Source organism: Malurus melanocephalus, unplaced genomic scaffold (genome assembly GCF_030028575.1).
Source record: "Malurus melanocephalus ecotype Western Australia unplaced genomic scaffold, MMel_1.1 scaffold_69, whole genome shotgun sequence".
In the NCBI taxonomy this organism is placed as follows: domain Eukaryota; kingdom Metazoa; phylum Chordata; class Aves; order Passeriformes; family Maluridae; genus Malurus; species Malurus melanocephalus.
The window spans coordinates 749,704-774,485 of record NW_026623301.1 but is presented as its reverse complement, the minus strand read 5'-3'; the positions used below and the strand labels follow the sequence as shown (position 1 = coordinate 774,485).

The 24,782-nt window shown below is 37.1% G+C and overlaps 1 protein-coding gene across 1 annotated transcript in view; it reads left to right on the top strand.

Annotated features, from left to right (window-relative positions):
• Positions 1-24,782, top strand: part of RP1 (RP1 axonemal microtubule associated) — a 146,249-nt gene that overhangs the window by 9,785 nt on the left and 111,682 nt on the right. The gene's annotated exons all lie outside the window — the stretch shown is intronic.

The window sequence follows — 24,782 nt, the reverse complement described above, 5'->3', positions numbered from 1 at the left end:
GTTTTGTTTTTTGTTGGGKKTTTTTTGGTTGTTTATTTTTATTTTTGTAAATATATTGTATTTTGAGAATCCAAGGCCCATGTAATATGTTCCAGGATCCTTCAATCTGTTACTAGAGTTATTTTGGATACCCATTTACAGCATTTTTTTAATACAGTATGTGTGTAGTAAGCATTTGTATATGGTTTACAATTTTGGGTAAATGATGTAAGAAAAATATTTAACGTATATTGAGTGGCTGCATTTTTTGGCTAGGTTTTAACCCTTAATACTGCATARTACCTCGCTTCAATGTCAGTGAATTCAGAGATATACCTGGAAAAAGCAGGTGCCACTTTTCAGGTAGACAATGAGAATTTGCCATTCTGTACTCTTGAAGGCTGTGTCTAGAATAATGTACATGCTGTGATAAGCCCTGGGTCATGATCCTTTGATTACCCAGATTGAGGACCTAATAAAAGGCTGACGCAAATTCCTCTTGGCCCAGAGGCTTTGATTGTGCCCATGTGGGACAGAAGGCACGTGGAGGGGAAGTAGAAGTTGGATGTGAAGCAAAAGGGGTTTGTAGCACAGGTAGGAAACCCAGAAGCATTTTCCAGCTCCTTTTAGAAGTTCAGGGGCTGATATATTTCCCCCTAAGTAACTATTATGTTTCTGTTTTTTGAAGCGGTGTATTCTATGTAATAAACTGATGTTATAACTCTGAGGCAAGATGTGTTGTGTCATATATTTCACACCAAATAGCTGTGTGTTATTTTCTATGTTGGCCTTGTTTCTGATGTTCTTYTGTCCATCTCCACTTCTTTTGCTGTCCTCTTCCATGTTTTAGACCCTCTCCAAGTGAAGAATCTCAGTGGTATTTTTTCATCCCTTTACATSTCAATACAGAATTAAACCAATGTTTGGAAAGTGCAGAATCCATCTGAATGTCCTATAATATTCTGTGTACCAAGCTTCTGTGCTGTAAATAATGTCTAAGTGTTAGACAGGAAAATTAACAGCTATTTAAGTCTCCATCACTCACAGTCTTTCTGGTGGATTCACAGCAYCTTAACTTTTCCAGATCAAGGTTCAGGAACCTTTAATCAGATGCTTATTACTGAGTTACAGAGAGTTACTGAGCAAACTAAGCACTCAAAACATGAAATGTGAGGTACTCCCTTAGGTTACAATTAGCAGAGACCACAGCAAGTGGTGAAATGGATATTAACAGAAAGACTTGGTTCTGATTTCTGTATGTTAACTGAAAGAGAAGGAATAAAATGGTCACCTCAGAGTAGGACAGAAGGCTGACAGTGRGATGTGCCATACTGACATAGGGTTTGTATATTCCTTAATGGTACAGGGAAGATCAGAGATTCATGGAATCACTTAGGTCCTCTGAGTCCAGCCATTAACCCAGCATTGCAAAGTCCTTCATTCAGCCAGGGCCCCAGATACAATATCTGCACATATTTTAAATACCTCCAGGGAAGGTGACTCAACTCCTTCCATGGACAGCCTCTTCCAATGCTTGACAGCCCTTTCAGTGAAGAAATTTTTCCCAACATCCAATCTGAAATCTGATCTAAACCCTACCTGGTGCAGCTTGAAAAAAAGACAGAGAATATTAAATGTCTGAGATATTCAGATAAAAGAAAATTGCTTTCATTAGGTAAGATTGGTGAAAGCTGAAGAGAGAACCTCACAATTCTGGTGATTAGAACAACATACTGATTGACAGGGGCAAAGCCACCATGAGGAGTAATGTGAGCTACTTTACTAGGATTGAAAATAATTCAGCAAGTGTTCAAGGCATTTATGTAGAGTATGCCACACTTGTGGAAGGATTTCAGTTTTTTCTTGTCATTATTAAAAAAAAGACAGCTAACATAACATATAAATCAGGAAGTCTCAATTTATCTAGTTTAGCCGCTTGCTAGAAGGAAACTACACAATTAGGTAAGTAATTCAATTAATTTAATTCAARTAATTTAATTGCTAAATCTAATTTTAAGYCTTTGTCTCTGTAGTCATCACAGTCACCAGACAGATGTTCTAGAGCTTGAGTCCTTCCTTCTTCTGATATCTGTCTTAAATGTTTTCTAGTTTCCATCCTCTGCCTACTTTATATGAGTGGGTCCCAATGCCATCACTTTAATTTACTTTTTCCTCCTTGGTATCTATCAATAAAATCAGACATTCTCTCAGCTTTTTCTTTTCCCCATTTCCTCCAATCGTCATGGTTTTAGCCTCTGAAATGCATAAGGCATATTTCCCTTAATTCTAAGGATATCAGAGGAAAGGAAGATAATTTAATTGTTCAATGTATCACTATTAAACAAGTAACTCGATTTTTATAGTTCTAGTTGCAAAAAAATATCATTAATAGCAATGTTAATCTGCTGTTATCATGAGTCATGGGAATATTTGATGCAGTTTTCTTTCTTTATGCCATGGATTAACCTCAACCAGAACTGAGCCCCACTCAGCTGCTTGCTTGCTTCCCCACCAGCARKACTGGGGAGAGTAAAAGAGAAAACTCTTRGGTTGAAATAAAGACAGTTTAATAGGTAAAGCAAAAGGCACACACAYGAGCCAAGCAAAACAAGRAATTCAATCATCAGCTAATTTCAKCTATGGAGAAAGAAGATTGCAGCAACTTTTGAGGAGGTTCACACTGCTCTGTTGATGGAAAATTTGTTTCTGTAAGTTACTTCTCCTCATATCTCACAGTTATTGTTTTTTACTTATTTGTTCAGTTTAATACGTTCAAGCCATTACAATTCTGGAATTGATAAAATTTAACTTGTTCATATCCTCAGTGATATCATTTCCCTTAATTCCTTTCCATTGGTACTTAGCTTCCATTGAATGAATGGTTTGTGTTGGAAGGGACATCATGACCCATCTAGTTCCAACCCCCTGCCATTGTCGGGGACAGCTTTCACTTGACCAGTTTACTCAGAGCTCCATCCAGCCAGGCCTTGAGCACTTCCAGAGATGGGGCATTCACAGCTTCCCTGGTCCACCTGTTCCAGTGCCTCACCACACTCCCAATAAATTTTTTTTCCCTAATAGATAATCTAAACCTGTCCTCTTTCTGTTTGAACCATTCTCCCTTGTCATGTCACTATATGCCCTTGTAAATAGTCTCTCTCCATCTTTCCTGTAAGCTTCCTTCACTGGAACGCCACCCAGAAGCCTTCTCTTTTCCAGGCTGAGTAAACCTGATTCTCTCAGCCGTTCCTCTGAGGAGAGATGCTTCATCCCTCTGATCATCTTGCTGGCCCCCTCTGGACTTTCTCCAGCAGATCAAAGCCCTTCCTGTGCTGGTAAAAGTTCAGCAGCTTCTAAACAAGCTGTTCCATCTGTGTAGCTAATCACACCTTTGCAGAGATACAGATCCTTTCATAAACAGTTCTTTTCCAGCAGAGCTAATTTGCTTTCAGAGTCCCTTATATTTAAAGTGATGAGTGTCAAGGCTGTCATTACATAGCACTGCATTGAGCAGAGCTGATAGACCCTAAGTAAACAGAACCCCATATTTAATACAATTTAATACAATATTTCAAAACTGTGTTTGAAAGGTGATCTATGTTCATGCAAATTTGACTTGGTCATGTAGGAAATGTAGARTAAAAGATATGAATGCAACCTGACATTTCTTGACATACCTAATATAGCAAACTCAATATTTGCCTGCTGTAATTTAGTGAAATGCATATTTCTGTATTCATTGACATGCTATTATTTAGAATTTTGATTACTGAAATGCATTTTATTTAAGAATCTTGAGTTTAAGTAATTCAGTGAGTCTTTTTATCTTTTGATAGCTAGGAAATGGAATGTGTCAGTCCTCAGCAGTGATGTGCCATCCTCAGGAACAAGCTCAAAGGTTTATATTACATTGTATGGGGATTGTGGCAGTTTGGGTCCTATTTTTCTTGATGGAGGGAAGGGAAAATTATTTCAGAGAGKCAATGAAGACATCTTCACAGTAAGTAATATATATTCATTGTGCTGCCCTCTTGCATCCTGCCAGATCGCATGACATTTCAAACTCTATGAGATGAAAAGGCAGCTTTTTGTATTTTATACATATCTAGAAATGAGAAACAGGACTTAAACGTAGAGCTAAATTTAGTATCCCTTCCCACTCACTTATCCAAAGCTGATTTAATTCAAAGTGTTTATCATCTGTTGAAGAAGAACTACTGTTTAATTTACATTATGCTGAAGAAAATACCAAGTATACGACAACAGATWCTTGTTTAGTTTGCAAATTTGAAACAGGGATACAATATTAAAATATTAACAAGGAAGTGAAGAGTTAGGATATGGAGTAAAATTTTAACTTCATTAAATATGTGTTGCTTTATTGAAATAGTGACAAATTTGATGCCTGTAATAAATGTATCTGAAACAGCTTCTGCTTCCCATTATACAAAAAAAATTCTTCATCAGTCTTGTAACATGGTGGTTTAGAYGAGCCAGAATAGGTCCTTTATCACRWTCTGCAMAGCTTGAKTGTGTATATWGGATTGTCARGAGTTGTSTATAGKTGYCTRCTATAGGGCCATWTGACAAAGAGGTGCTCCCATTATTATATATCTTATATTATATTATATTATTACAATGCTCCCATTCTCCACCATAGCACCTGCCCTTCTGAGAAAAGGTGTTTAATGGCAGCATTGATGAAGAGCTCACCTTTCTTTCCCACAGTACCCACGTAAATTGGGATGCAGGAAATACAGTTCTTATCTTTCTTCAGCCTATGGAGTTTCTCAGAAGAATCCAGCACCCTGATGCAGAATGTCATTCCCCACCTGCAATATCAAAACCAGACAGATTGAAAAGAGTGGAAAAAACAGGTAAGGAGGTCCTGACAGATTAAAAGGCCCTCTTCTCAGTAGATGTTGTTGGCTGTTTCTTGTTGCCTTTATTGCAAATAATTTCACCAACAATGTAAAATATGAAGACCAGTTCCATTGTTTGGATCTAGGATTCCCTTGCTGGGCAAATATCCATAGCACTGAATACAATTAAGGAGAGCTTACTCTGAAGGATATAGAAAGGGATAGGGTCTTTTAGTGTACTGTATGTGCACATAACTGTGGTCTGTCCTCACTGCTTTGTCTCTTTATCATTTATAACATGGAGTTCAGGGRAGTTCATGATACAGGGAACTCATTCACACCCATTTATACAATGTCAACAAAAACATRAAAATTAATTCTACAGAAAACAACAGAAGGACAGAAAATCAAGCCTATATTACAACAAAATAAATTTTCCATTTTGGAGGGAAGACCCTGATGGTGTGACTCCAGTTCCTTGTAGATAAGCTTTCTATTTCTACAATAAAGTTCATAGTAGTTGTTTGAATAACCTTCACACAAAGTTATTCTCTCAGAACCCTGTAATCTGYACTATTATTAATCCATCCTGCTCAAGACCTAATCTTTCAAATACAGCTTTTTAAGTTGATTTAATTGAAATTATTTGGAAAAAGAAGCATTTAAGCTGAATTTTTTAGTTTCAAAAAAAATTGTAAGGCATACATTACTGGAGGCACAGGGAGAAACTCAGAGGTATGCAGAAGGCAAAAATAATTTTGGGGCAGGCCAGTCCTATAGATGCTAAACTGAGACAGTTTTTAGGCTCAAGATAATTTGGCTTTTAAGTCAYACATACAGACTATATTAAACTCTCATTGAGACCAATATTCAGTGGGAATCTGCTAMAGCAACATTCTGAAGCTATTCAGAYRGGATTGGCAGGCCAACAGGATTTCTGAGTGTTGTCCTTTAGAAGATCCGAACATCTAAGGATTATCTGAAGTAAAATAAATTGGAAARTCTTGTTTAAATGTCAGAATATTAATTCCTCTAATCAAAAGTGTCACCTTACAGGTACTAAATTATTTTCTGTTGCATGTCTCTTCTTTTTAACAAATATTCTGTGTTYCATTAGTTGTGTTTCTTTTGCAGGTCAATACTGGAAACATGGGACATCTCTACAAAATATGCATAGGACATACAAATGCAGGAAACTCCCCTGCCTGGCACTGTGAGAAGGTAAAAGTGAGAAAGAATTTTATCTGTCCAAAAACAGTCACTATGACAGTGGATCCAAAATATGAGTTAAAAAAAAAATCCCTGGGATTATACTAGCCTCATCAAATGCTTTCACCTTCATTTAAGGGATTACTTGTGAAGAAATGCCTTTGTGTGGAAAAGGTAGGTTATGATGTCTTGGTTGGCGGTTTTCAGTTTAATATATTATGTTTCTTTAAAAATGTGTGGTTGGGCAGCCAGGAAGTGTGCTTAATTTAGCTGCTATAGTCTGAGTCTCTGTATGCTGCAAAGTGCCTAGAATTTGCTTAAATGCAGAAAGTCATTGAATACAGTCTCCTGAAATGTGATGCTAGGTCCTTATGCACAGCACCAGAGCTGCATTGCAAATGTTTTTTGTTCTGTGTCTCTGAGGAAGAAAAGACAATAAGAGGTTCTTTTCCCTCCTTATGTAAAAAATATCTTTATGCAGGTAAAGCAAATATGATAAAGAAAAGAGAATGAGATAGTTCCATTTCAAGTTTCAGTTGGGAAAGATAGTAAATAGATCTCTGGACTGGAAATTAAAGGATCTGACTTGTAACCTTAATGTCTGATGTGATGTGCTCCGTGTGGCAATTATATCTGATGTGTGCCTGAAACCCTTCTGTCTTTGTGCCAGGGTGTCTTATCTTTCAGCTAAGAGACTGCAGTTTATGAAGAGCTTTAGAAGCTGCTAGTAAACTCAATGTTAAAATGATATTTCATGGTATATCTAGACCTATCTAATGCAAAGTGTCCACTGAAGTCAAATATCCATTGATCAGTGCTCCAACTGTGGCTATTTGATGCTTGGTTTTCTGTGGCACTGTGATTCAGAAAGAAGACTGGGGTCTGGGAAGAGTTAAGTTTAGGTGAGGTCCTGTGARTTCACACCTCTAGCCAGTGCATGTCTACTCTGAAATATTGATCATTCCAACAGACTTCATGATAAAATTATAGGGATTATATCTCTTTCAATTCAAGTGATGATTGCCTGATTATAAAGCCCAGATATTCGTTTTCCAGCTGGACTGTATTTTGGGGGCAGATATTTGAATTGAGAGACTGAGGAAGTCTGACAAAAAAAAAGAAAAGTAAAGAGAAAAATGAAAAATTATTATTCTCCTTCTTTCCACTTGGGATATATCAATTGAAATCAACACTAAAATTTAGAAAACCCTAACACTTCAGTGTCTTTCATTCATTATTTATTTATAAATTTTAATTGTCTCTTTATGGAATCTTAGTCAGTCAGACAGATTTTAGGGAGTGGTTCTTCAGCCAGGGTTAGGTCATTCCCTCTTTGCAACTTTGGGCAGAAAGTCAAAGAAAAGAAAAGGAAAAAAACCATATTCATTCGGCTGATCAAGCACTACAAAGTAGTGTTTTTTTATGTTCAGAGGTAAAGAATTACAACCACTAATTTCTATATTTCGCAGGAGAAAAACAATTGACAGACAATTAGCATAATTTTTTCCTTGGGAAACCTGCATTTTTATCAGGAATGACTAAAATTAAAAGAGAGTGTTGAACAACTGAAGAGCTTTTCTGTAGTTAGGCACACTAGTCCTCCATCAGTGTCCCATGGTTTCTGTGTCCGTATCTGTATTGAGATATCAGACCAGGAAACATCCATGAAGCTGCTGCTTTGTTAATCCAAACTTCCCTTYCAGGTTTCATCAGCAGATGTTGACAGGCCAAGATCTGCCAGGTTTTTCAGACAAGATGCAGAAGACAAGAAGCAAGAGAGATGAAAATGTTTCCAGTAATTCTGAGTTTGTTCAATGTCCAAATTAAGGAGATTAGATTCTGCAAAGCACAGTGTGAAACTACAAGTAGGAGTGTCTTTCCTTCTCTTTGCCAGTCCAAAATCTAGTGTAGATACGGGTATAAATTAGCATAATCAGGGACTATTAAAACATACAGCAGCCTCTGAAGTGCTTACTAAGGAATACTTTGAAGCACAAAATAACTCAGCCTCCTTTCCTCCTTCAGCTGGTGTGCATATGGTCCTTTTGCTGCAACATGCTAGAAGCTGGGCACAGAAGCAAATAACATAGGGCATTATGTAGGCCTCAGCTGGTGTTGGGGCTGGCACTTTCATGGTTTATTTATGTCAGAAGCAGTGCTGAAGAATCAAAACCTGCTCCTTTAATTCCTGTTCTGATAAGAATATAAGAAATAGAGCTACGAGCGTAGACAAGCTTCCCAGTGAGAAGTTCTGTCTTTGGTAAGCCATGCCACCTAGTGCCAGGCCCCACGGATGTACCAGCTGGAACAACAGCTGGAATTTGTGGGAGTGCCCCTGAGCTGACAAAAACCTGTTCCTCAGTTGCACTCGAGTAACTCTGCCCTGAGCTTTCAAATATGACTGAGTGGAAAGTCAGATTTGGGCAACTGGATTCAGGGAGAAGAAATGCTCCAAACCCATGGTTTTGTGGTCATCCACAGAGCTCTACCTGCACAGATTTCAGCAGCATCTCATGTCTTGTGTTCTGTTCCATCTGGTCTGTCATCAGGAAGTTAAATTGGAATTCTTGGTGCTATTTAGATGCAGTTGCTGAATCTTTTCTCAGGGSAGCAGTTCTCTTTCACTGCACACTGATGGGTGGCCAAGGGCCAGGCTGGTGGGGAAAATCTGTGGAAGTTCCTGTTTTACAGCAGGGTCGGTCTGTTCTTCCAGGTAAGCACAATATCACATCAGCAAAGTCAGACCACAAACTGATGTCAACAGGGGTGAGTTCATTGTTTTTCMTCAGGGTGTCTGCCACTTTTTGGCTGCTACAACACTTTTTCTGTGTTGTTCTCCTGTTGTTACTGTGCATACAGGTAAAAAGTTAAGAAGCACTGGAAAAGAAATGAGAGAGTCTTTAATGCTTTAAATTTCATAGATCTTTAAGTGGACTACTTGTTTGGTAAATTTTCAGCACTTTTGTTTGGTTTGAAATAAAGGCAATAGTAAAGACATGCCACACATGTAACCACCATGAAGGCAGTACATGAGTCAGATCACAAACTCTGTTTTCAATAACTGAGGATTATAGCTCCAGGGTTACTATTGTAGTTGCTGCTTCAGTTTTTTTTTTTTTCTGGTAAGTGGCTCAGGCTTTCATAATACTTTAAATTTCTGGGTGTGGAACAAAATTTTCAGAATAAATATTTCAGGAGGCTATAAATGTTAAAATATCCTTTATTCACGTAGAGATTTTATTGTAAGTCTAAAGGTGAATGATGCCAAAYAGTATGGAAATTATTGGGTGTTGCCACTGTTACACCATTTTACTGTCCTGCTCTACCACACAAGTCCCTGTCACCTGTGCTGGATGCTGCTCTTGTTTGATCCCTCTGCTTGATCAATGGAAAGAGGGTGGAAAGTCTGTGTTTGTTCTTCCCTTCTCTCCAATTGGCATTGTCCTTTTCTGGAAGATTTCGAAGAAAATTACAAGGGCAGAGCARGATCAGTGTGTCCTGGGAGAGAGGTGGGTGAGGGAGCAAGAATGCTGTGGCAGATTCCCATCCTATTGGGATGCTATGCTAAAGGGGGAAAAGCCATGACACCACTGCTATTACTTGTGCTAGCACTTCACTAGAGTGACATGTCCTCTTCTCTTCCCCCCAAAACTCATATCAACTGCAGAGAAAAATATTAATGGGATGAGAGAAACTTCCATTCTAAGTTCTCTAAAAACTCTAGAACCTCTTTTCCAGAATGTCTAACAGTTTAGCAGTGCTTGGTGGCATACTTGTGGTTCCTTGTGTCAGTCTTGCAAAATTGAAATTGCAAYGGGTATCAGTGGTGACAGCTGTTCTGCATGCAGCCTAGAGGGAGAGAATATATACAAATAAAAATCAAGGGACAGAAGTCCAGAAAATGGCCTGTGGGTGTGGGGAAACATACCATGGGAGAGTTACTCTTGTAATAAAGAGATGAATATGCCTCTCTGTGGTGACTGAGCTCTGAGATTAAGAACCTGCCAAGCAAAAAAAAAATGATTGTGCCTCAAAAATATGTTTTAAGAGAAAAGAATAGTGGGAGGTTTGCCCCCCAGTGATATACCTAGCACCTGTAAATGGCTCATAAAATGCTCTAGAGAGAGGTCCACCCACATTAACCACAATGATTTCTGATCTTAGGTGATCACAGTCTTCATGAAGAAGCCTCAGAAGCAGTCAGCCTGCTTCCTCACAGGCTTGRTCTCTTTGGCCAGGAGATTAATACTGTTTGAGTAGGGGAACATACAAGCGCACTGGGATGAAAGTCAAGAACCTCCCCACCCTTTGAATAAGTGTCAATTAMTGAAAATTAACATATTATACYGAGTATTCTCAATTYCCCAATTTGCAGATTCTGCTCTTCSCCAAATGTTCTCTGGTTTAAATATTCTGAGATGCAGATCTCAACAACCTCAGTTGGTTAGAATATGTTGCTAATAACACCAAGGTTGTGGATTCAATCCCTGTATGGGCCATTCACTTAAGAGYTGTACTCAATGATCCTTGAGGRTCCCTTTCAACTCAGAATRTTCTGTGATTCTCTGAAACTCCTAATTTTTGGGCTCCTTMTGAGTAGCAAGTTTCCTTGTTTCTGAGATAAAGATACAATGAAAGATTTTTACTATCAAGTAATCTTCGTGCGTGAAAAGCACAAAGGCACACTTACAACCAACCTCTCAATCTGCATTTTGTAGTTAACAATTTCTCCCTCACACAGGGGAGGAAGAAAAGAGCTTCTGTGCATTTTTACCAGCTTCAGTGTAAAAGGGGTCATGCAGGAGGCTTTGGAGAAGGCAGTTTCATCTMTGAGTTGGTAATTGAAAGACAGCCTCTGTGTCTCTTTGCCAGTGTTATATTTCTGCATGAGACAGTGAAAAGGGAATGCAGCTTTTAACTTCAGAGAAGATAGTTTGATAACAGAACAGTGAAGGGRTCTGTATTCAATGAGAAAGAGAGATGATGAGAGACACTTTAAAACCAATTTCTGAATAAAAAGAGGCTGAAACACTCTCTGATTTATCATTCCTTTTTATTCAAAGGAAAAACATGGGAATTAAACTGTTAAGMAGTGTTACATAGAGGCTTTGTTGCTATAATGCTGGAGGACTGGGGAACATTTGTTTGATTCTCTATCCTCTACCATCCTACTTTTGTCCCCGTCTGCTCATGGTTTATGACAAAATCATTAATTATATCCTGAAAATAATCAGGGTTGCACAATGTTGGTAGCTAGTGGACCATTGCTTTTCTTTTTGCAGGGAATGGAAAGTAGGTAGTTATTAAAGGATAAAATTGTAGCAATAGAAAGGATTGTTGTGCTCCTATGCATGGAATTGTTGGACTAGAGAAATTAATTCTCTGTTGTGGTCCATTCACAGGGCATCTGTTCATGTGGGTGCTGCAAAGAAAAATTTGGGCAAGTAAATAGATCAGGTGGTGACATATGAAATTATATGGGTAGGATAAAATGCAGTATGAATTAACAGCTGCTAAATGAAAACTATTTTCATTATTGAGACAGGTTTACCCTGGGAAAAATAGTGCCTGATCATGCTGCTAACTAAAGAGTGTAAAAAKATTCTCTGTGTTAAATATGGTTGGCTTCTGCCCAAATAATAGCTACTCTGAAAAAATATATGTGTTTTGGCTACTTATTCTATTTTTCATAATTTATAGGCATGGGTGAAAGAATGAATTTGRTAAATAATCTTAAACCCTTACACTTTCTAATTTCAGAATGTTGCATTTACAAATGTAACATTCTATAATTATTGAGAAAATAAGATGTAAAGAAAACAGTTCCTTTTCTTAATCTCTGTTCTGCACATTTTTCCATGCAATACCTAAAGGAAAGAACCATAGAATTGAGTTGGATATGTCTGAGTATCTCAGGTTGGAAGGGACCCATAAGGATCATCTAGTCCARGTCCTTGCTCCTCACTGTACTAAGCCTAAACCATATCACTGAATCATGCAGACACTTCTTGGACTCTGCTATGACTGCTTCCCWGGGGAGGCTGTTCCAGTGACYRACCACACCCCAGTGAAGAGCCTTTGTCCYAATGTTCAGTCTGAAATTCCCCAGACACAACTTCATTCCATTAAGAGAACCACAGTTTCCTAGCATAAGAACTGTAAGCTTTATAAATACTTATTATAAAGCTGGAATGATCCCTAGGCTTATGAGAGGTAAAAAGAAGTGTTAAAAATTATGAATATTGCTTGAACTTTGAAGTTTTCACTTTTAAGGCTTTATCCAGGATTYATTAATAACATGTTTATGATACAATACTTCAGAGGACATCAGACGCTCTCATCTCATAATGAGTTAGTTCATGCCAGAAGCAAACTTCCACTAGCGCTCTGTGTGGGCACATTACAATAACCTGTGCAGACTGTTTAATGTTTTAGCCAAATTGTTACCATTTTCSAAAACAAATTCTCCAAAGACAGCCTCTTTAGTTACACAAAAAATACTGTGTAACTAAAGAAGAAATAATCACCTATTAAAAAAAAAACAAAAAGACAGAAAAAGAAAAAATTCTTGCACTGACCAGCTACCTAGCATAATTGCATGTATGGGTTGATGGTGAATAAATTTTTTGGCCCTTATGAAAGGAAGGTGTTTGGCGATCAAAACTGTGAGATGTGGAAGCAACCTCCTTCAGAGAATTACAGCCAAGCTTCATAACATGTCTCAAATGAAACYTGACAATTGAATGATGATAATGTTGATGTTGTTTCGGACCCAGTGGTTCAGAAAGTCATTTCTGCTTGTGAGACAGAGGAGCACAAGGACATCTACACTTGGAAGGAGAGTTTCTGTGCCAGAAAATGAGGTTTTTTCTCTTTTACTCTCTCTGTACCTCACTCAGTCTAACAATATAATGTTAGTGTATGTTGGCATAAATTTTGCCTTTTCCTTGTTTATACTGAAGATTATGATTGCATGTTTTTATCTTAATTCTGAATTTTATGTAGTTCCTACATTTGCATTTTAAGGACCACAGTTTTATATTGGTAGATATTTTTATGTATCATAGTCATTACTTMATTTTCTTTAGATTTTGACTCAAATTTAGTTTTACTTGCATTATCCATTTTCCCCATTTATCCTAAATTTATGTCCTTTAAAGAATTTTCATATGGAATACAGAGAGGTTATTTATCCCTGGAAACATTAAAGGTCAGGGTGGACATGGCTCTGAACAGCCTGATGTAATTGAAGAAGTCCATGATCATGGCAGGTGAGTTGGATCAGATGGTCTTCTCCTAGAGGTGTCTCCTAAACTAAATCATTCTATGGTTCTGCCCTATAGCAAGAATTGCTAAAATAACAAAACAATGCAGTTTTCTGAGTTTTGAGGTCCTAGAAAACTAAAATTATGTTTCTAGATTTTAGCTTGTTTGGTTAACTATGCATTCAAAATATTAATGGTTCCCATTGTTCTTTTATARTTTTGATGTAACTGCTTGTGGTGACACTAATCTTGGATTTATGTTATTTACTTTTCAGTTTATGATGATTTCAAATTATGCTGTAGGACCAAGATATGCTACTTGGCATTTAAAATTAACTTCTGTTTGCATTCCCCACAAATGACAGCCTGGGACACAATCATAAATGCAACAACCATAAAAAAACATAAAAGCAAATTTGTGTATTATTTAATTGAATAGAATTTTTAAGGTTTTATACCCTGTCCTTGATGCAGATATATTAGCACTTTACAGCCAGCTAGATGTTATTGCAACTATAATAGTGCCTGTGATATGAAAAGTTGTCATCTTTCATTGCCAGTGGCTGCCAATGAAGTGCATGTGACAACAGGGGACCCTGTGGAACGCTGGAACTGAGGATGATGTCTTTATTTCTATTTATGGAGAAAGAGGTGATACAGCTGATCTGGTCACAGAAATCCAAGAAATTTTTAAAAGGACAAGTAAGTGAAAGATGGTATTTTTTGATATCTGTGGCTGGCTTTTCCCTCTCAGGTGGGTGGTTATTCCAATAAAGGTGCAATAGAAAAGAAATAATGATGGCATTCCAATGGCYCCCCAAAATCCCCTGATTAAGCCCCAAATACTTTCTGAAGTTATACCAGCTTTTGGAAGTGAGAATTTTCATTTATAAAATAGGTAAGCTGTGTACTTTTGGTTTTCATTCTTCTAAAGATTTGATTTAGTAATCAAAGAGGAAATGAAACTACRTTTTATATCTGCATTTATAATGTTGAAATCTGCTGTAATTTGTAATTGTTTAGCCATTGAAGCTTTCAACACGTTTTTCTTTTCTGACTGATCACATTCAGGGGTGACTACTCCCATTAACAAGGTGATCAGGCTTACTTCTGTTTCAGGAAACCTGCTTTGCTTTCACTTTATCATTAGCTAATATTTCAAATTGACAAAAAAAAACAATTTTCAAACTGACAAAAGCTGTAAGGGTTTATGGGTCTTCAGAAGTTCATGGCTGAAGAATGTTTTGCTTTTTAGACTTTTCTGAAGTTTTGTTGGTTGGTTRATTACAGACTGACCTCTTTGCTGTTGAAGCTGTGCACCTTGGACATTTACACAAGATTGTTATAGGACACAACGGGCTTGAATCAGGTCAGAAATCTCATTTTCACTACACTTTCACCCGTTATCTTAAGGACACTCTCTGATAGTAATTTTTTACTAATCCCTATAAAAAACTSTGAAGAGGGGGAATGTTTGCATGTTAAGACACTGATGGTGTCATGTACTAAAGTTAAAATGAGCTGTTATAATTTTAGATGATTAACATTGTCAGTTGCACTRTAAGGATGCAATTGAAGGTTTTTGTAACACTATCTTGTCATTAGACTTCCAGTTACTGGTGAAGCTTAAAATGCTTGCAGTCACAAGTTCTGTTTTTCAGACTCTGGAGCCTAAATACTGTAAACATGGCAACTTATTTTGAGCCATCATAAGCTGCTATCTAATTTTGTTGCTATTTTATTTGGCAAAACAAATAAGTCTCAGATGATGACAATGTTAAAGGAGGGAGGGATGTAGCCAGGGGAAGATCCAGCAGATTGCAGACCCATAAAGGAACTCTAGAGTGGATAGAGCAGGTACTGTCTTCTCCCCTGCCAGTTGAGCTGCAGATTTTGCTGTTCCAGTAGAAGAGAGCAATCTATAGGAAGTCTGACATAATTAAATACATCAATTATTCTCTCATTTATTTCTCTTTATTTCTCTTTATTTCTCTTTATTTCTTCTAAGGAAATGGATGGTTCCTGGACAAAGTTGTGATCAAGGATTTTATAACAGATTTGGATTATGTTTTGTCACAGTTGGTGGTGTCTCATTTGAGTTAGATTTTTAATAAATGTGAAACTACTCTTAGTTTTTCTCCTGAAATGTCCTTTAAAGGGATATATTTGTTTCCTAAGAAGTGAGGTGAAATGGTCTGATTCTTTTTACAGCTCTAAGAGTTGTATTGGCCCCAAACCTCTGGTACATTTGAGCTAAGGAAAAAGCAATAAAAACTTATGCCTGGGGAYTTACAATTCTTGCACCTTTTTAACTATTTAAGATAGGCCTTTTTTTCACATTTCCCATATCTAACACCTCATATCTGACACCAGCAGGTTCATCCATTCTTCCATTTCATACAATACAAGGCTTTTCAGAAGAGTGGCTAGCTGTCTAGCAAACTGCTCCTGGTTTACTGAAGTTAGTATGGAGATTAATTTGGGGTTCAATGAGCTCGGGATCACACTCTAAGATCCTGTGAAATGGCAATCACAGATGCAGCTACCTGACCACATCTCCTTTACTCATTTGTTTTGCAGTCTGTTGCTGAGCTGCAACAAAATTTGAAGCAATCCTAACTTCCCTGCCTTGTGCCCTGCAGATGCTGCTGCTCTGAATCTTCAGTTCTATAACTCATTTACAGTTTTATCTATGCCTGATTAATTCTCAACACCTTGCGGAAAAATTTTAATCAATAAAWATCAGTGCAAATATTAGGAATGGTAAAGTCCAGTCACGTAAGARTCTAGCTGCAGCTTGCCAGTGGCACCCCAATTCTATTTCCTCCTCTCAGTTCTCTGAGTGAATAAATAACTGCGTGAGACAGCTCAGAGTGAGCGATGAGCACACTGAATCTGATTTATGTGTGAGTAAGGGCTTTCTGCCTATCAGATACAGCACCTCATCCTTGCCTGACCTAATTTTGAGGCTGTATTCTAGATGAGATGAAGTGCTATGAAGAGATCTATAATGCTGGCTTCATACATAATTTAGGGAGAGTTCAAATCCATTTCAGGCAGAAAAATACAGGGTATGTGCTAGTTATTGTTAGAGCCTGATGTCGTTCTTGCTGTGTTGCTCTGTRTGAATGTTTTTGACTCAAATGGAGTTGGACTTAACTTACATAAGTAAATGTGTACAGAAGCAYTGTAAAATTGTAGTTCAGACATGGTGAAATGTTGCCAGTGTAGGATTTGCTTCCTGTATAGGATTTTCAGGACATGAAACAATTTGCATCTTRCTGCATCTTCCTTCTTGCAGACAGGAAGAACAAACATCATGACTACTGCACAATTCATTATTGATCTGGGATGAATATGAGTTCTCTGATTTGCAATAATTAGGTTAGGTCCTTGTACCTCARTCCAGGAAAACATTTATTTATGTTTCACCAAGAACAAGAAAGAAAAATAATTTMTTGCCAATGTTAATCTCTTTTCACTGAGAATTCACTGAAAAAGCTGAATTTTTKAATTCCTGTTTGTCAGCCTTGAGATTTTAATGCATAGGACAGCAAGTATCATGTGCAATACATATTTTGGAAGTTGCCAGTCAAGATTATTACTGAAACAGGTTCTGGTTCTTAGATGGCTGGACCAAGGACAGAATGATGCAATATTGCTAGAGAACTGTCTGTGACAAATGGCAGCACGTTTCTGAGAAATAAGTGAAAATTGGTGGGGAGGAGAACCATCTCAAAAGGAATGAAGAAACTCTATGAATTAATCACATTGGGGTTTTTTTCTTGCACAGGATAAGAGCTGGAACTCAAGAGAGAAGAAACTGTAATAACATACCTTTTTATTTTAATTTAAACCATTCAAGTTATACTTTGAATGAAACCAGGTCAGCCAAATGCTTTGTATGAAAAATTCCTGTGCATCATCTTCTCAYAACTCTTTTCTGTTTACAAAACTAGTGGGCTGCAGAAAAGTGGACATTTCAGAAAGGCATTACACTTMAATTTTACAACAGGCTGACCCGTGGCTTCATTTGCCTCTACCCAGATAGCAGAGCTGATGCTCTTGGTGACAAGAARAACAAATATGGTAAAGTATTTTCCATGTGGGATGAATGTCTAAAAGATACAAGAAAGGAGGACTTTAATATARATTCCTAAAGTGGATAAGAATAGTTAATTGTACTAAGCATTTTCCTTACCTAAAATATATACAGGTATTAATGACTTTAAGGATTCAGAAATTATATGCCCAGTTTACACACACACAAATTTTCATGTGGTGTTTTGTTGCTGGCTTTCCTTTACCAAATAGAAAGTTCTCATCTGCAGTTTAGATTCACAGAACTCACGCGACAAGGACAGCTACAGTCTTTTGCAACTAGATCTATCTAAGATAMCAAGTTCAAATTTAGGTAGAGTTCATTAATAAGGAGTATATATGTGTTTTGGGTGTGTGTATATATGTATGTATATGTATAAATTAGTTTTATTCTATTTTTGTAATTGTTTTTAATGGCGGTCTACCAGTTCCAACCTTTATCAGCTTTCATCCTACTGCATCACTAACACTTAACTCTAATGCATGTCATRTTAGGCAGATATATTTTGTTCCCTTGGTAGTGATAGAGCTGCTCAGTCTTTCTGATATCTCACCTTACACAGATGTTTTTGGAAGTGATAGAATCTTCCAGGACACACCAAAGAGGGCATCAGGRCAGCACAGGATTCCTGCAGAGACAGCTGCATCTCACAAATAGGCAACATAATGGACTGGTAGATCAGTTGCTTAAAAAAATTGTTGCTGTTCCTGGGAGCAATAAAAATGGCAYAACTTTACCTTTCTTCAGTATTTTRTAGCTATAAGAGTTAATTGTTTGGAAAATTGGCCAGATTTAAAATTTTAAAAGCCATAAGCTATGCTGCAGGATTTGCTTTAAAAACTCTAATATGGATATAGAGAAAATGAATTCTCTCTTTTCTCACCTGAGAGCTTTATGTTCCCTACGTCGCCTGTTATTTATCATCTAAATTCATTGCTAGACYCTAGTTCATTATCCTGGAGTTTTCAGCTTCTTTTTATGGATTTTTTTAAAACATATGTGCTGATAAAAAGAAATTTGTTCCTTATCATTACCTCTCAGGGTTTTTCTCCTCAAGGCAGCAAAATAGGCAGTAGTCCCTAGATGCCCTTTCCTGAACGAATGAGAGAATTTATTGATCAGAGAGGTCAAACTGTTGAGTTAAACACTTAATTAATTCTTTTCCCTTGAAAATGATAAACCATTAATTATAATTCAATGCAAATAGGAATTAATACACTTTTTATTTCTAAYTTTTTTTTTCATTTAACTCTTAGGTCTTTTTGATGTAAATGTCAAAAGGAGAAGTAAATCTATGTTCAGCAGTCATCAGATGCCATGTCTTGCTCTTGCTCGTTTCAGTGGCCATGTAACTGGAAAGGTAGGAATTGCTGTTACTGATTTCTGCTTCATAGTGGCATGCCATTGTCTGATTAAAGAAATAAAATAAGGTTTTAAAAATCTGTCTAATAAATAATTGTATTCCCAGTCAGATGAGGAGCAAAGAATCACAGAACAGAATCCAATTGATTTGCCAATAAATAAGTGAATTTGGATATAGGGTTTAAATATAGGATTTTGTTTTCTCACAGTTTACTTTTTATTCTTTGATAGGATTTTTTTAAAATTCAGAAATACGAGGCCATTCCAAACTGTTGTTTATATTGGTTTGCCACATGCTGACAAGCTACCTGGAATGCCCTAATATGTCCTCTTCTTCTATCAGAAAAAAATATCTGGCTTGATTTNTTTTTTTTTTTTTTTTTTTTTTTTTTTTTTTTTTTTTTTTTAGTAACATGATGGTCATAAAGCCATCTGGTGAAATCCAGGGTTTGTTTTGATTTGCTTCACACAAGCTTCGAAGTCTTACTAGGACCTTCCTTAGTCAGCACTTGCCGTATACAAGGAGGTAAGAAGAGTTGTAGAATTCAGTTCTTTTTGATTGTAGAATCATAGAATATCCTGAGCTGGACGGGACCCACAAGGATCATGGAAGTTTGGCCAGCACCAAGAGTCACACCACRTGCCTGAGGGTGCTCCAAACAYTTCTWGAGCTCYGTCAGRTTTGATGCCATGACCAYTTCCCTGGSCAGTYTGTTCCWGTGCCCAACCACCCTCTGKGTGAAGAACTTTTTTGTACTAACAACGGTTAGGTTGTGACCTATCCCAAGAGATGAGAGTAATCCAGGCTCTTGTTAATATATTCCTTAGGCTGGATTAGAGCAAAATGATGCTGGATAGTCAATGTGTGTAAATATATGCAGATGGGGTTTATGTGAGGAGTGTAGGTGGGAATGTCCRGGTATCTCCCCTCATGAGGAGGAGCTTTCAGCTTCCTCTGCTGAAARGCCTCAGAAATGAGTCTGAGGGCATTTTGGGAGTCTTTGTTGGTTTATGACACCTGTAAGACACAACAGCTGTCTCACAGGCATGGGAGCAACAAAAAGGCAACAAGGAATTGCAATCTGCCTTATAATACATAATTAACTGTACTTTGAGGACATGCTGACTCACTTGTTTCACAACTACTTCTWAAATCCATACAATTTTTTCCTTTATTTTTAAAGGTATATTGAATCTGAAAGCTTTTTTAGCTTTTTCATCAGAAGATAATGCCTTGAAAATGAAAAATTTTCCTAGAAATATTGATTCTTTGTAGTCTTGAAAATTCTGAGAAAATATTGGATGATGTAAGTCAGCAGTATTATCAATTGTTAGAGGGATTTTTAGCATTTTAGATGGGTTAAAATTCTAGTTTTATTTAAATATGAGAATGAAGATGTAGTTGATAAAAGAGTTTAAATGTGTATTAATATGTATTCATAAATGTATTGGTAAAATATTAAGTTACATATTTTATGSAATGGCATCATAGAGCCTGCAAACCTGAACAGACAAAATGAAGCAAAGCATGTTGCTTTACTCTTTCAAGAAAAGCTGCTGACTCTCTAAGGGTTTTTTTTTGTGAGAACAGTATAAATGAATGAGGAGAAACACAAAGGCAAGAGAAGGTGGGCTGGTGGCTGAGAGTTACCGTGGTTCATTTCTGGTCTATGTCACTTTTATACTTCTTTGCCATGTTTATTGGCATGAGAGACTCCAGCTCTCTCCAGTTGAGGCACCCAGGTGAGGCACCCAGGTAACTTTTCATGTTATTGCCAGATGTGTGTCATCTTATAATGAATTGTTTCTGTCAAATTCCACAGAGCCCACAATTTCAGTCCTTAAGCAAATCTGAAAAATTGAAAGATTTTTGTACTAGACTGGTAGAATTGTGGGAACTTGAACAACACAGAAAGCATASTGTGATCCTCTCTGGTTTGGATTTTGCCTTATAGTTAATCTAATTTATTATTCCTTCTCTGACTGTGTTAGAGCAAAGACAAGGCATGCTGTGAGCTCCGTATTCACCTTTAACCAAATGGTTTTGCTGCTCTTGAACCAGCCAGCTACCCAGGTCACGCTGTGGCTTTCAATCTCCAAGGCAAAGTCATTGACAAAACAGCAGGATATTCTGGGAATTCCAAAGAATTTGTTGTGCATGTCAAGATAAGGTGGCCAGAGCGACATTAGGAAAACTCTCCCAAAATTTGCTGTCATARAGGAGATTGTATCTAATCGAGTGTCAGAGGTTTGCAAGTCGAAAGAGGGATCCTATTCCACGAGGTGGAGCTGCACTACAGAGTAACAGGTAGGCAGCCCTCSAGGATCCCTTTGCTGCTGATGAGATGATGCAGCTGGTACATGCAAATAGGGTGGGCTGTAACAGGGGAGAGACGGGACCCTAAACTTGCGAGCAGAGCTTTGAAAAGTAGCACACGAGAGCTACTGTTGAAAAGAATTCCTTAATTTGCTGCTCTCTTTGTGCTCTGGGTGTTGTGCTGTGCTGCTGAGCAAGAAAGAGCAGGGATGCTGTGGCGTAGGGAAGGATTTCCACTGCTCTGGTTAGTGCCTGCACAGAAAGCAGCAAATATTCCAAATCTGGAGGTATATTTGAATTGCTTGAGACTGCCTCTTTTAGCTTTTATACAAGGGCATGCATGAGGAAGTGCTTAAAATAAAACAGTAGAAGCAATATCAGTATCAAAGTTTAATATGGAGAAAAGCTGTGCTGTTCACAAAAGACCTTTTGTCTCTGATCTAAAGGGTGTGTTTCATCATGGTGCCATCATTCTGCTCAACAKAAGTCTCTGTCAGGTTCTGTCCTTAGACGTGATGGGAACTGCAGCAGAGCAGGTCAGCAGCAGCAAGAATCCTACTGGAAGGTGCATAAAATCGTCTCTGGACTCTGCATGTTTGAAAGTGTGAAAAAAACCAAGAATGTATCTGAAGATCAAAGATGACCAGTGTGATGGAACAGTAAGCAGTTCTTTTTTGTATTTCCCTCTGCAGATAATTTGAGTGAATTGTCAGTGACAGGAGAGAATCTTTTTTTGTTTGCTTGGGTTAAAACGGCATAAAACTTTGCTCAGATTTAAAATGTTTCAGATCTTTTCCTTCATTTGCCAAAGAAAAGAYAGAAAAATATAGCAAGAGAAAGTGTTGTGTCAATTTGGCAGGTGATTGAATCAGTAAAGATCTGATTGTATTTTTAAACTATTGAGAATGTGGAYGTAGTTAAAACTCATGTTCAGCTRGGTGGTGAAGATAAAACCCACTAAAGAATAACTAAGATGTAAGCAACTGTGTACCTCACTGACTTTAAAWGTGTGATTCTGTTCATCTAAGTTAAAATTCTCACATTTATGTGAGAAATATTCTTGCATATTTTTATTTGGGAGTTTAAGGAAACTGAATATGAAGTRGAGCTGTGTAAGTACTCAGATGTAAAGTCCATGAGAGTTTTTTAATTGCCTCCAGTACACTTTCACAGATTAAAATATTTGTCCCATATTTTGAATATAGGCTTTGTGGGTATCTTATTTTTTCAACAGTGATCTCACCAATCAGGATCTCGTGATAAAAAGTGACATTGGGTAAAAGTTTTGAAATTAAGCTTGTAAGTGCTATGAAATTGAGAAAGATGTTACATCTGTTTAATATGTTATATTATGTAATATGAGCAAATCTGTGCTATGTATAAAATTTGTGTAGAAATATCCTGTGTGTTCTGAAATATATATTTGCACATTCCTTAAGTGGGAAACTCCTTTGAATATATCCTAGCCTTTGCCTAAACCCTAACACAAATCAATGCTTTTACTTGGTCTTTCACTTACCTAACTTATGTAATTAGGCTTTCTGGTCACAAAGGGATAGCAGGGATTAGGTACAGGTATGTCTGTAGTATGTGTGCAGTAATGTAGCATGTTGTGAAGAATGTGAAGTTAATATGAAATATTACTGGAAAGTGATAATAATTAAGACTTTAAAAACATCCTCTAGCTTMATTAATTCAGTTGTTAAATTCATGTTTCTGTTCCCARTTTCTTAGGGTACAGGTGATGAATACTGCCATTTTAAAACTGAKAAGAATTTGGAAACTGGATCTGTGAGTCTGGAATCACCGCAAACTAAAGGGTTTTATGTTGGTCTTCTGCCAGATGGCCAAACTAAACCAGTTGTTAACACTGGAGAGAGAAATATATATATTTTTTTTACCTACAGGTCATCAAATGTATGTGATTTCTCAGTAGTCTATGGKTTTATTTAGTGTTTAGTCTTCCTAACTGACAAAATTCAAAGCAAAAATGTAAAAGCTCCATAGACCAAATTTCCCTTGAGGTGTTTTAGTAGTTTGAAAAGTGAAAAGTTTCTTGTATGCACATTTAATCATTCTTGTCTATTCAGTTAACTTCATTTCTTTCTTTTTATAATAATAATAATAATGCTACAGTAGGTGTCCATTGTTTTACTGCTGAGCTTTTGAAAATGAGAATTGAAACATGGGACAAGATAAAGATGGTGTTGAAGTCCTGGGTGTATTCTGCATTCTGGCCACCAATTTTAGAAGCCTGGGAGATGTCTTGCTGCCAACTCTGCCATAGCTTTCCCTGATTTTATTGGGGAATTAGTAGGCTTTCAATAACATTCATTATGTTATTATTCTGTCSCATAGTCAGGTTTGAGAGCTATTGCAGTCAAAATGTTTCCTCAGTAGAAAGCTGATCTGGTCTTCTAGCCAGGATTCAGAAATTAGGTCTCAGCACACTCAGGACTCACTGTCACTGTGTTCCCTGCTTGTCTTTTCTCTTTCAGGGCAGTAAAGTTTTTTATTTGGTGAAAAATGGCTAGTAAAGATAGCTGACTTACATGATAACTGCAGGAAACACTACTCTACAGGAAATGCATTCTTGTCTGGTGGACTTGACTACAGAGATCAGGAAATGAAACAATAATGAAAAGGCTAAATTGGACATCAGTTTGCAATAGAGAAGTTGGTCAGATTTTTTCCAAACACAAGCAGAACAAACTTATCTTGAATTCTTTTGCCAGCAAGAAGAAAAATATCAAAACATACAACCAGTCTTACTAATTGTTCCATATGTATTGTGATYGAAGCTTTATGAAAGACTCTGTAAKAGCATCCCTCCTGTTCTGTCCCTATTTGCTGCAAGGTGAAAAGAATATTTTTATCACTGTGTCCTTATRGAAATGAGGAAATTATTTTCTTTATTGCCTTTCAGAAGAGCAGTGTTTTCAATAGTAATTCTCAACATGGCAGTGCTTACTAATGTTATTAAATAATGCTAAATGTTACTTTGTCACAGGCTTCACCTCTCCTGACTCTATGTTGCTCACTAAAAGGAATATAAAAAGGAACTAATATTTTCTATGTAAGCAATAAATATTGTTTGTTTGACATGTTCTTATTAACAATATCAATTTGCTTTACATTATTCAAATGGCCTCCAACAATTTTCATTTCAGCTTTCCCACTCTTAAGAAAGGAAACATTTTGGGGGTGGAGAAGCTTATTTTGCAGAAAGCTACATTTGAGCAAGTAATTTTATTCCTACATCAATGTTAATTTTTTKCTTAGATTTTTAAAGCTTTAAATGGACTTTAATTGGTATGTCAGGTATTTTTCATTTTTTGTGGCATTCTGCAAAAAATAAAATTCCRTTTTTAGTAGCTGTGTAATACACAGAGAAAATGATTTTGATGTCTACTCTGTAGAACAACTGTGAGATCTGTTATTAGCTTCTGAGCAAGAAAAAGCAAATGGCTTTTAGCTACAGACAGACTTTACATTTCATTGTTTTAGTTGGCTGGGAAARGCCTATGGGAACATTTGCAGCACCCAAACAAGAGAAGAAAGACTTCAGAGAAACTCAATTCCAACCAGCAAAAGCCCAGGAGCCAACACCTCAGAGACCTTCAACTCTCACAGCCTCAAGTAAGTAACAGTTTACAAAGCAGCTGTGGTACAAAATGTTTTATGCT